This window comes from Pararge aegeria, chromosome 19 (assembly GCF_905163445.1).
Source record: "Pararge aegeria chromosome 19, ilParAegt1.1, whole genome shotgun sequence".
In the NCBI taxonomy this organism is placed as follows: domain Eukaryota; kingdom Metazoa; phylum Arthropoda; class Insecta; order Lepidoptera; family Nymphalidae; genus Pararge; species Pararge aegeria.
Genome location: NC_053198.1, coordinates 5665430 through 5677045, shown reverse-complemented (window position 1 = coordinate 5677045; position 11616 = coordinate 5665430).

Sequence of the window (11616 nt, the reverse complement as noted above, 5' to 3'; positions counted from 1 at the left end):
ATTGTGGTGTGTTTCCTGACTTAATGAAACTTAGTAAAATAGTTCCATTGTTTAAATCGGGTAGTACTTCTGACCCCACTAACTTTAGACCAGTATCCGTACTACCCACTTTCAGTAAAATCTTTGAAAAACTCATTTTAAATCAATTACTTTACCATTTTCATAAGTATAATTTACTTCATATTAAGCAATTTGGTTTCACACGGGGTCGCTCAACAATCGACGCAGGTGTTGAGCTAATACAAAACATATTTGAAGCCTGGGAGGAGTCACGTGATGCACTTGGTGTGTTCTGTGACTTATCTAAGGCGTTTGATTGTGTTCAACACGAAACGTTAGTTAGGAAACTACACCACTATGGAATTCAGGGTGTAGCTCTAGACTTAATGAGTAACTATCTACGCGATAGAATTCAGAAAGTCGACGTGAATGGAAAACGGTCTAATGGATCAGTTATGAAAATAGGTGTCCCACAGGGGTCTATATTAGGACCATTTCTGTTCCTTATTTACATTAATGACCTTCCTTACCTTGCCAAGGATAAACACGGGATAGTTCTGTTTGCCGATGATACATCACTGACTTTTAAAATAAATCGACGTGAACTAGCTTTTGACGACGTAAACAACTCTCTCGCTAAAGTGGTACAGTGGTTTGAAGCTAATAATTTGGTTCTTAACGGAAAAAAAACCAAGTGTATAAAATTCACTTTACCTAATGTTAAACACGTGAAAACCACTGTACTACTTAATAATGAGGAACTGAAACTGGAGGATACGACAGTTTTTCTAGGAATAACGTTAGATTCTAAACTTCAATGGGGCCCTCATGTAAATAATTTATCGAACAGGCTTAGTTCTGCTGCCTATGCGGTAAAGAAGATACGCCATATGACCGACGTAGAAACTGCTAGACTGGTATATTTTAGTTACTTTCACAGCATTATGTCATATGGAATTTTACTTTGGGGTAATGCTGCTGATATTAGCACTATTTTCGTGCTGCAGAAGAGGGCTGTTCGTTCTATCTACAAAATGGGTCCGAGAGAGTCATTGAGAGATAAATTTAAAGATTTTAAAATAATGACAGTGTATAGTCAGTACATATTTGAAAATTTAATGTACGTCCATAAAAACATTTCTAAATTTAAGAAAAAATGTGACTGCAATAATTTAAACATTAGAAGTAAGAATAAACTTACAGTGCAATATACTAGGTTACATAAAATTCATAATTCGTTTAAAGGAAATTGCATACAATTCTACAATAAACTACCAATTGACATCTTGGAGATGTCTCTTAAAAAGTTCAAAGTTTGTATTAAACGTAAGCTTATAGAAAAGTCCTATTATAGTATAAAGGACTACGTAAACGATAAAAAAGCTTGGGCGTAAATTATTGCTCTAACCAGGTTGCTCTTCTAATAATTTAAAATTACATTGTGAGATGGCGATAACAAAAAAAAAAAAAAAAAACACCCGGCTAAGTTTGTTGTGGGCTTCTTCTTAGACCGGGACGCGTTTGGAACCCTCGTAGCTTTAGTTTTAAATTTACGAATGTGGTTATCGCCATCATCTCACTACCGTGTAATTCTTATGTACGCATCAAAAGTGCCACCTGTGGGCCTACTTGAATAAAGATATTTTTGACTTTGACTTTGACTTTGAAATGCAGATGTTGATTATTAGGGTCGCCTTTCCCTGGATTTAATTTCCTTTTCTTGCGCGTGTTTGCTTTCAGATAGTGTTGGAAATCGCTCTATTTTTAATTTTTTTTTATTTTTCAAAAAATCGACCTGTATTACGTCACGGTAAATAATACGACGCTCTCTTATGCCGTCATGGCCATGGGGGGGGGGGGGGGAAGAGTTGAAATCCCAGCACGCACATCTTTTTTAAATTATGTGCGTTTAAACCAATTAAAATATCACTTGCTTCAACGGTGAAGGAAAACATCGTGGGGAAACCTGCATTCCTGAGACTTCACCATAATGTTTTTAAAGGTGTGTGGAGCCCAGCAATCCGCACTGGGCCAGCGTGGTGGACTATTAAAGTTCTAAAGCAAATATATTATTCAACATACGCAACCCTATTATTTTTTTTTTATTTCATTTATCTTTTTTCTTCTTTATCGAATGATAACAACTTTAGGGGTTGTTACAGCCCAAGGGCTCGAAAATTTTATTTTACTCTGACGTCACAGATTATCGAAAATCGAAAAATAACTTCGAAAGAGGATACAAATCTTATATAAAGTAAGAGGAGCTACCAATGTTCGCTTAAAGGAACTTACTCGTCATATCCGCCCTTAGAAAAACGCTTCACACCAGTGAGCAATTTCCGAAATAAAATACTTTTCTTACATGGTTTATTTCAATAAACACATTCCTTTCAGTTCAAGGCTCTCAACGCCCTGTATTTATCAATCTTTCACGAGGTGCGTTATGGAAATACCGTTTTATCCTAAGCGGCGGAAGGCTTTAAAACCGTAAATGGACAGTAGTAAGACAGTATGGTAATTTTTGTTAAGAAGCGTAATTCATTTAAATTCTAACAATGGAATATGTTTTCATTCTGATTGCCCGTATACAAGACCAGGTGTACAATGAAACAGTTTCTAAACAAGAATTTTAATCTTTCAAAACTATTTACAAAAAATTCGACCCAGCAGTATTTAATAAAACTGTATCTTATTTAAACAAACACACAAAACGCGCAAATTAAAACTTTTGTTACTTTAGGATACGAAAAACTGTTTATTAGTACAGTAATTTCAGAGTTTATTGATTACAAACAAAGAAATCCTTCCTCTTGATAAGTACAGATTTAAAAGTTTATCTTCCGTCTGCGATATTATATCTATAAATCGCAGTGACGTGTTAATTTACTTTATACAGCAGTGATCAAATGCCAATTTCTAGCTTCAGCTAATCTAAGGAGTAAAATGGAAACCGCAAAATCGATTTTAGTCCTGTGTGATGTCTTTTCCAAATTTTTGATATAACTAAGTTATACGAGACTTGCGACCTGTATACGAGACATACTAAACTTGCATAAAAGACTCTTGCTTTCTGTATACGAGACGTACTGAACTTGCATAAAGGACACTTCCGACCTGTCTACGAGATGTACGAAACTTGCATGAAAGACACTTGCTATCTGTGTACGAGACGTACTAAACTTGCATAAAATACACTTGCGCCCTGTGTACGAGATGTACTAAACTTGCATAAATGTCACTTGCGATCTGTCTGCGAGACGTACTCAACGTGCATAAAGGACACTTGCGACCTGTTTACGAGACGTACGAAGTTTCGTACGTCTCGCATGGAAGACACTTACAACCTGTATACGAGACGTACTAAACATTGCATAACAGACACTTGCGACCTGTCTACGAAACGTACTAAACTTGCATAAAAGACTCTTGCTTTCTGAATACGAGATGTACTGAAATTGCATAAAGGACACTTTCGACCTGTCTACGAGATGTACTAAACTTACGTAAAAGACACTTGCGACCTTTGTAGGAGATGTACTAAACTTGCATAAATGACACTTGAGACCTGTCTACGAGACTTACTAAACACTGCATAACAGACTCTTGCTTTCTGTATACGAGACGTACTGAACTTGCAAAAAGGACACTTCCGACTTGTCTACGAGATGTACTACACTTGCATATAAGACTTATGCTTTCTGTATACAAGACGTACTAAACTCGCATAAAAGACACTTTCGACCTGTCTACGAGATGTACTAAACTTACATAAAAGACACTTGCGACCTTTGTAGGAGATGTACTAAACTTGCATAAATGACACTTGAGACCTGTGTACGAGACGTATTAAACTTGCATACAGGACTCTTGCTTTCTGTATGCGAGACGTACTTAACTTGCATAAATGACACTCGTGACCTGTATACGACTCGTAATAAACTTGCAAAAAGGACACTTGCGATTTGCGTATGAGACGTACAAAACATGTATTTAGGACACTTGAGACCTGACTTCGGGACGTACTAAATTGCGTAAAAGACATTGCGACCTTTCTACGAGACATACTAAACTTGCATAAAGAACACTTGCGTCCTGTCTACCAGACGTATTAAACTTGCATAAAGGACTCTTGCTTTCTGTATGCGAGATGTACTTAACTTGCATAAATGACACTCGTGATCTGTATACGACCCGTTATAAACTTGCACAAAGGACACTTGCGACCTGCGTACGAGATGTATTAAACTTGCATAAAGGACTCTTGCTTTCTGTATGCGAGACGTACTAAACTTGCATAAGACACTTGCGACCTGTATACGAGAGTGTGAGTGTCCTAGCTAGCCACACGATCAACATGGCAGTTTCGAACAAGTTTCCATGATATAGAGATGTTTCATAACAATTGAAGAGATAAACTGTGTAAGTAAATAATATTATATGTTAGCTTAGGATACAGAACAATAACAGAACAGTGATCACTATCTATTGTTTTGAATTGGTTCTAGAATGAGAGAAATACTTAGTGCTTTAAGTAATTTGTATTAAAGCTGTTGTTTATGTGAACTCTACAAATATACCTTGAACGGTATATTTGTAGAGTTCCTTTTAATTGACGGCCGATTGGCGCAGTTTGCAGCGACCCTGCTTTTTCTTGGACTGCCAAGGCCGTGGGTTCGATTCCCACAACTGGAAAATGTTTGTGTGATGCGCATGAATGTTTTTCAGTGTCTGGGTGTTTATATGTGTATTCTAAGTATTTATGTATATTATTCATAAAAATATTCATCAGTCGTCTTAGTACCCATAACACAAGCTATGCTTACTTTGGGGCTAGATGGCGATGTGTGTATTGTCATAGTATATTTATTTATTATATTTATACCTTTTCTTACTTATTAAAGCGTAAGTGAACTCTACAATTATGCATATCCCTATACATACCTACTTATCAAAAGGAGGGTACGGCTTAAGCCTCCCTTGCGGGGGAACGTCGGAGTTTCATTAATTTAACTATATTTATCGAGAGGAAATCTCTATAGTATTAGGCCAAAACCCTTCTCATTCTGAGACGACACGCGCTTTTTTACAATAATAGTTGACGGACTAAGCAGATTTTTTTTATTCCACTACAAGTTAGCCCTTGACTGCAATCTCACCTGGTAGTAAGTGATGATGCAGTCTAAGATGGTAGCGGGCTAACATTTTAAGAAGAATTGCAGTCATACCCCTAAGCGATATCGCATCGGAAAACTAAGTCGCTTAGCGGCACCTCTTTGTCGGTAGGGTGGTTACTATCCACAGCCAAAGCATCCCACCAGACTAGGTCAGAGAAAATTCAAAAATTAAAATTTCCCAAATTGCCACTGCGGGGAATCAAACCCGGGACCTACTATTTAAATTCACAGCTCTCACTGTTGCGCTAGGGAGGCTCAAAACGTGCCGCCTTAGGTGTTAAAGATCATGGGCCAGTAGGCAGTAATTACAGCGGCACCCACGCCTTTCACACCGGAGCACCACTTAGCATCATAAATAATAAATAAATATAATAAATAAATATACTATGACAATATACACACATCGCCATCTAGCCCCAAATTAAGCGTAACTTGTGTTATGGGTACTAAGATGACTGATGAATAATTATACGAATAATATACATAAATACTTATAACATATAGATAAATACCCAGACACTGAAAAACATTCATGTTCATCACACAAACATTGCCCAGTAGTGGGAATCGAACCCACGGCCTCGGCTCAGAAAGCAGGGTCGCTGCCAATCGGCCGTCAATAATAAGTATAAATAAATAATAAATAAGTATGGGGTAGTACTTCCTCGGACGACCTCTGTCACAAAAAGCTCTACTGCTACTGTAATGGACCGGTAATGACTTGATGATGATGCAAAAGTAGCTCCGTTGCTGCGAGAAACACTTATTTTGAATTTCATAGTATCATTCATAGATAATGTAGAATGTTACTACGGTAGTACTCAAGTACTTATTTAGGCGAGGAAGTCTCATTATTTTTATATGATTCAATGATTATTGATTATACTGGATGGCACTACCTACAAAGCTAACAGATATGAAATTTGGAGCACGCTAGTAGAGCGCCTTGAGTTGAATTATTATTTTTTAATGATGACGTATATTTGTGTGCACGGGCGGTGTGGTTTTTTAGTTATTAACCGACTTCCTTCAAGAAGGTTATCAATTCGGATGGCTCCATTAAACATTTTAAGAAATAGCCCTATAATATAGATACCTATAAATACCGATCGCCTGGCGGGAAGGCACCTCGTCCGGGGCATTGCTACATCACACACCCTCCTGAGTGAAACGCGAAAACTCCTTGCTTTCTCCTCTAATCCAGACCAGTGGACCAGTGTTCCAGGCATCGATGATGGCTCCCACCTCTGCCATATCACGGTCAAGGCGGGCCAGGGTCCATCTTGGGAACACTCCACCTCCTCCTCGGACATGAACATGAAGAGGGAGAGATGGTGAGACTCTCCACCGGATATACCGGTGATCCGACAAAGTCTCTACGCCCTCGAGGACACGCCAATTCTGGGTGAGTGCAGCGATGGCGGGAGTAGCAAAGGTAACATCCACACTGTAGCTTCACAATATAGTATATGTACGACAAAATATTGATTTTTATGAAGTGTATATAAACAACCGACTTTCTCGAAATGGACATAAGTTAGTAACATCTGCATATCGTCTGCAAAAAGTACAGAACCCATTTGTAAGTATGACCTTGGGGATATGCTTTTATAATGTGATTCCTAATAATGTAATTTAGGATCCACCAATGAACAAGTTTAAACAATGTGTTGGAACACAAGTAATAAATCGTGGTTACTATACGATGGATGAATTTCTTAACGACAAGCTTGAAAGCAGGCAGCTCCGCTTTCATCTCTCACAAGATAGAAAATTCTAAAGATTGTAAACTGTAAAATGATGTTGATAAGAGCAATCTGCTGAGTTTCTTGCTTTTCTCAGTAGAATCTGCCTTGAAGTTTCAAAAGCGCCTATAAATTAGGCCTAGTTAAAATAAATGTATTGTAAATTTTGTATTTTTTTTATGTAGTGTCAGTCGTAATTTCGCCATTAATAGACGATTTGCAAAGTTTGGTTTATTCCGAAATGGTCCCATTTAAAATTCATAAAGATCTGATGAACAATTTTGGAGACATACATCGGAACTCTTCAAAAAATTAGCAAACCCACGCATATATATTGGCTGTTATAAATTTAAATACTAGCTGTTGCCCGCGACTACGTCCGCGTTTTGTTTTTTTTTTATTGGATTGAAAAAAAAATATTGTCCTGCAGCTGGGCTTTCTCATTCGTTGGAACCGCGAGAAAGCAATTTTTTTTAATTTGTTCATGAAATAGTATATATATGATATATTTTAATAATAAACATTACAATAAAAATATTTATAAACAAAAATAAATTATGTACCTACTAAAATAAAACTCAAATATTTCCGTAACCACCGCAAATTATACATATTAATGTGTTTTCAGAATACATATTTTATTTCTAGGGTTCCGACATTCATACTGGAAAAATATAACCCTTATCTGAAGATACCCCACTTTTTCTCCACGTGTAATTAATATCAAAAACCTAGTTTAGATATTTTTATAGAAAAATATAAAAGATACTGCTGAGAAAAAATAATGTCACTTGGATTAGACAGACGATTAGCCATTCTGACATTGCAAAATAAATGCAACCTATAATGCCATATGGCTACTACATGCACTTTTTAAAGTAATTTTATGATTTCCGAAAGAAAATTAAACTTAACCAAAATAATCCGTAATCCCTCCATAATATAGAATTTTTTTATATCACATAATATCAAAAAATAACCTGTCGTTTTTTTCTGTCGAGAAAATATTACTTCATCAGAGGATAAGCATTTTCAGAATTACGGCTTGAATTTTGGTTAATAAATTATTATTATTATTATTATTATTACTAGGCTTTATACAAAACATTGTGTTTTTTACGGGACCCTCAAACCGCACGAATTCTACGTGAACTTCACTGTTTTTTGTTTGCTTTAGTTTGGTAAACATTTCGTTTGTAAGCAAACGTTCAAAACTCTACTTCATACACGACTCTACTGTATTTGACTTATTTGAACATGTTCGATATAGCTAAATAAACAGCTTTAATAGGTAGGTTTTTTTGGAATTCGCAAAGTAAATTTAACGTTCCATTTCATCGAAAGTTCCCATTTTATTTATTAAGGACAACAATATATTGGCACACTTTTTAGTACGGAAAATCATCGTTTAATACAATTGAACCATTTTGCGTGATGAAATAAAAATTCCAACAACATTTTATATTGTCGGCACGTGACACGGTTTTAAGTGTAGTTTAGTCAATTAGTGTTAAAGAGATAGTTTGTTGATAAAGATTGTCTGATTTGAACTGCTAGTCCACTGTACGCTAAATGAAAGCAGTTTAAATCAATCAATAAATATATTTAGTTTTCACGCGCTTATTATATACGCGTGTATTATATACACACAGAGATCTGTGTGTATATAATACTATAAAAATTAAACTTAATTTGATCCGAAGTTCCGCAAAAAGCAGCAAAAACTGTTGACTTAACAATTATTCGTTGCAATGTCAATATCTCCTGAGGATGCTCCGGTGTCGGAGCGAAACGTGCGTAGAGAGTGAATTGCCGAAGATCTGTTGAGTGTGGAGTATAAAGATTAAAGAAATTATAAATTACACCATACAGGCTTTTCGTGGAGTATAGCAAATTAAGCTTAAGTATTATAGTATATCATGGAATTCCGCAAAGTTACGCCATCTTATATTCAATATATATATTATCTATATTTATATACACGATGTATGTGTTTGTATCTATACATTTGGGTATGTATTTATATATTAGAATGCTCTTGGCACTATCCCGTTCTCTTGCTGTAAGTCCTATCTAAAAGGTTGCCTATAAGAGATTGCTTCCAGCAATAAGGCCGTCTTTGCATACCTAGAATGCCCTTTATTATTAACTTCCTACTTTTTCTTTTACTTTATGTTTGCCTGCAATAAAGTGTTTCTTCTTCTTCTTCTCTGAATCTACTTTTAAAAATATTAAAAGTATGTAACATATTTAAATTTCTTTATTTTTTTCATTTACTAGTTTAATTCTTTAGGAATCGTATGAATAATAAAATGATCCTTAAGAGCTAAGCAAACGAAGTATAGCATAGGCGAGCTATGAGACGCGGGAGTTTGTGGTATATTAACAGTTTGTATTAGATAAATGTGAAACTGGTCCAACTTAATATTATACTATGAATGCAAGAGTGTCTTTAGATGTTACATAATTTAGGCTTAACCACTGATGCAATCTTGAAGTTAAATCGTGACTTGCATAATAATTATCCTTGCCAAAGACTTAACATACTTTTTATCGCAGAAAATAATCCTGGAACTATTTCCGTGGCATTTTAATAAAAAAGCTTTTATTACCTCTGCAATGCTTCTTAACAGCCCGTTCTATAAGATGTTTTACATAGAGAGTGGAAGAAGACCTAAATAACCAATCTAATACAGAATCTTCTGATGAAATTGAATTTGGTAGTGCTAAGGGAAGTATAAGACAAAAAAATAGCACAACTAATTCCAATTTGAATAAAAAAATGATTTTTTTTTTATATATGTATAAATAAATATACTACGACAATACACACATCGCCATCTAGTCCCAAAGTAAGCGTAGCTTGTGTTATGGGTACTAAGATGACTGATGAATATTTTTATGAATAATATACATAAATAATAGCAATATACATATTAACACCCAGACACTGAAAAACACTCATGCTCATCAAACAAACATTTTCCAGTACCAAGAACCCACGGCTTTGGACTCAGAAAGGAGGGTCGCTGCAAACTGTGCCAATCGGCCGCCGGAAGATTTAGAATTAGATAGATCAATTTGCTACGTTCTGTTGTGAACTGAAGACTGCAGTCATTCATAATTATTTAATGGCCCACTACATGGCTCGGGTCTCCTCACAGACAGAGCATCATAAAACAAGTAATATTTTCACATAACTCCGAAAAGTTAATAGGTGCGCTTCAGGATACGAATTCTAAAAAATTATCGAAAATTATATAATTATAGGATATTGTAAATACAAAGTGTCAGGTAAAACTGTTAACTGGTACTTCAGAACTAAACAATATAAATTACTACAGTAGATGTACTGTACATGTACAGTAGTTATATTGTGTATCACTCAGTGAACTGTAAGTTCTCGTTGTTTGTTTTTTAACTTCCTAAAAATAAGAATCAGACATCCGTTTGGGATAGGATGAAAAAGAAAATTGAGAAAGGATCTATGTGCCACAGATCACAATAGTTATTCTATGACGCAGTTCCTATACACCAACACGGAGACAAAATAGCACCTTTAAACTTAACCTTTAAAACACCTTTTCCGCTATTTTAGAGTTTATTTACGAATGATTAGTTTGGATTAGGTACACTTCGATATGACGAATGTACGCAAGACGCAAAAAAGTCTTTCACTTAGAAGGAACCAAATCAGGATTTGCCTTGCGTGGATTTTGAATCGAGACCAGGTTAAAATTATGTGTCTAATGTAAGAAAATGAGGGAATGAGATACTAGGTATGATTGAACATATAGGAGTGAAAAGGAGCGAATGCCAATTTGGGAGAAAATAGATTCACAGACACGTCAGACGTCAAATGTCTGTTATGACGGCCCATTGGCGCAGTTTGCAGCGACCCTGCTTTCTCAGTCAAAGGCCGTGGGTTCGATTCCCACGACTGGAAAATGTTTGTGTGATGAACATGAATGTTTTTTAGTGTCTGGGTGTTTATCTGTATATTATAAGTATTTTATGTATATTATTCATAAAAATCAACCAACCACCAAGTGAAGGCCACAATCGAGGCTCCTCTACATGAATGCGCAAGAAAGGCAACCGTTAGAGAAGAGTGGCGAAGTATTGTCAAGCGAGCCACAAAACCCAGATGACGACCACGACCAGTCTGTCAAGACTGAAACGACTAAGAAGAAGAATTCATAAAAATATTCATCAGTCATCGTTGTACCCATAACACAAGCTACGCTTACTTTGGGGCTAGATGGCGATGTGTGTTTTGTCGTAGTATATTTATTTATTTATTATATTTATTATTTATCTACCCTCAAATTAATTAATACAATGATTTTGAGATCCACCACAAAGTGTGTCTCTTTGTTTATTTGTTTGATAAAAATTGGTGGCGTGGAAACTTGGAACATATATAGCTTGCATGATGGATTTATTATGGAGAAGGTCAAGTCATATGGATGGATTTACTCTAGAAAAACCAACGGTGTATGCGCATTTAAAAAACTAAGGAGTTGTGTTCGCTACTTTAATAATAATTTAAGTAGGAGGTCCCAGGTTCGATTCCCGGCAGGGACAATTCGGAAATTGCAATTTCTGAATTTTGTCTGGTCTTAACTGGTGGGAGGCTTTGGCCGTGGTTAGTTACCACAACGAGAAAGACGTGCCGCTGAGCGTTCCGCTTTAGT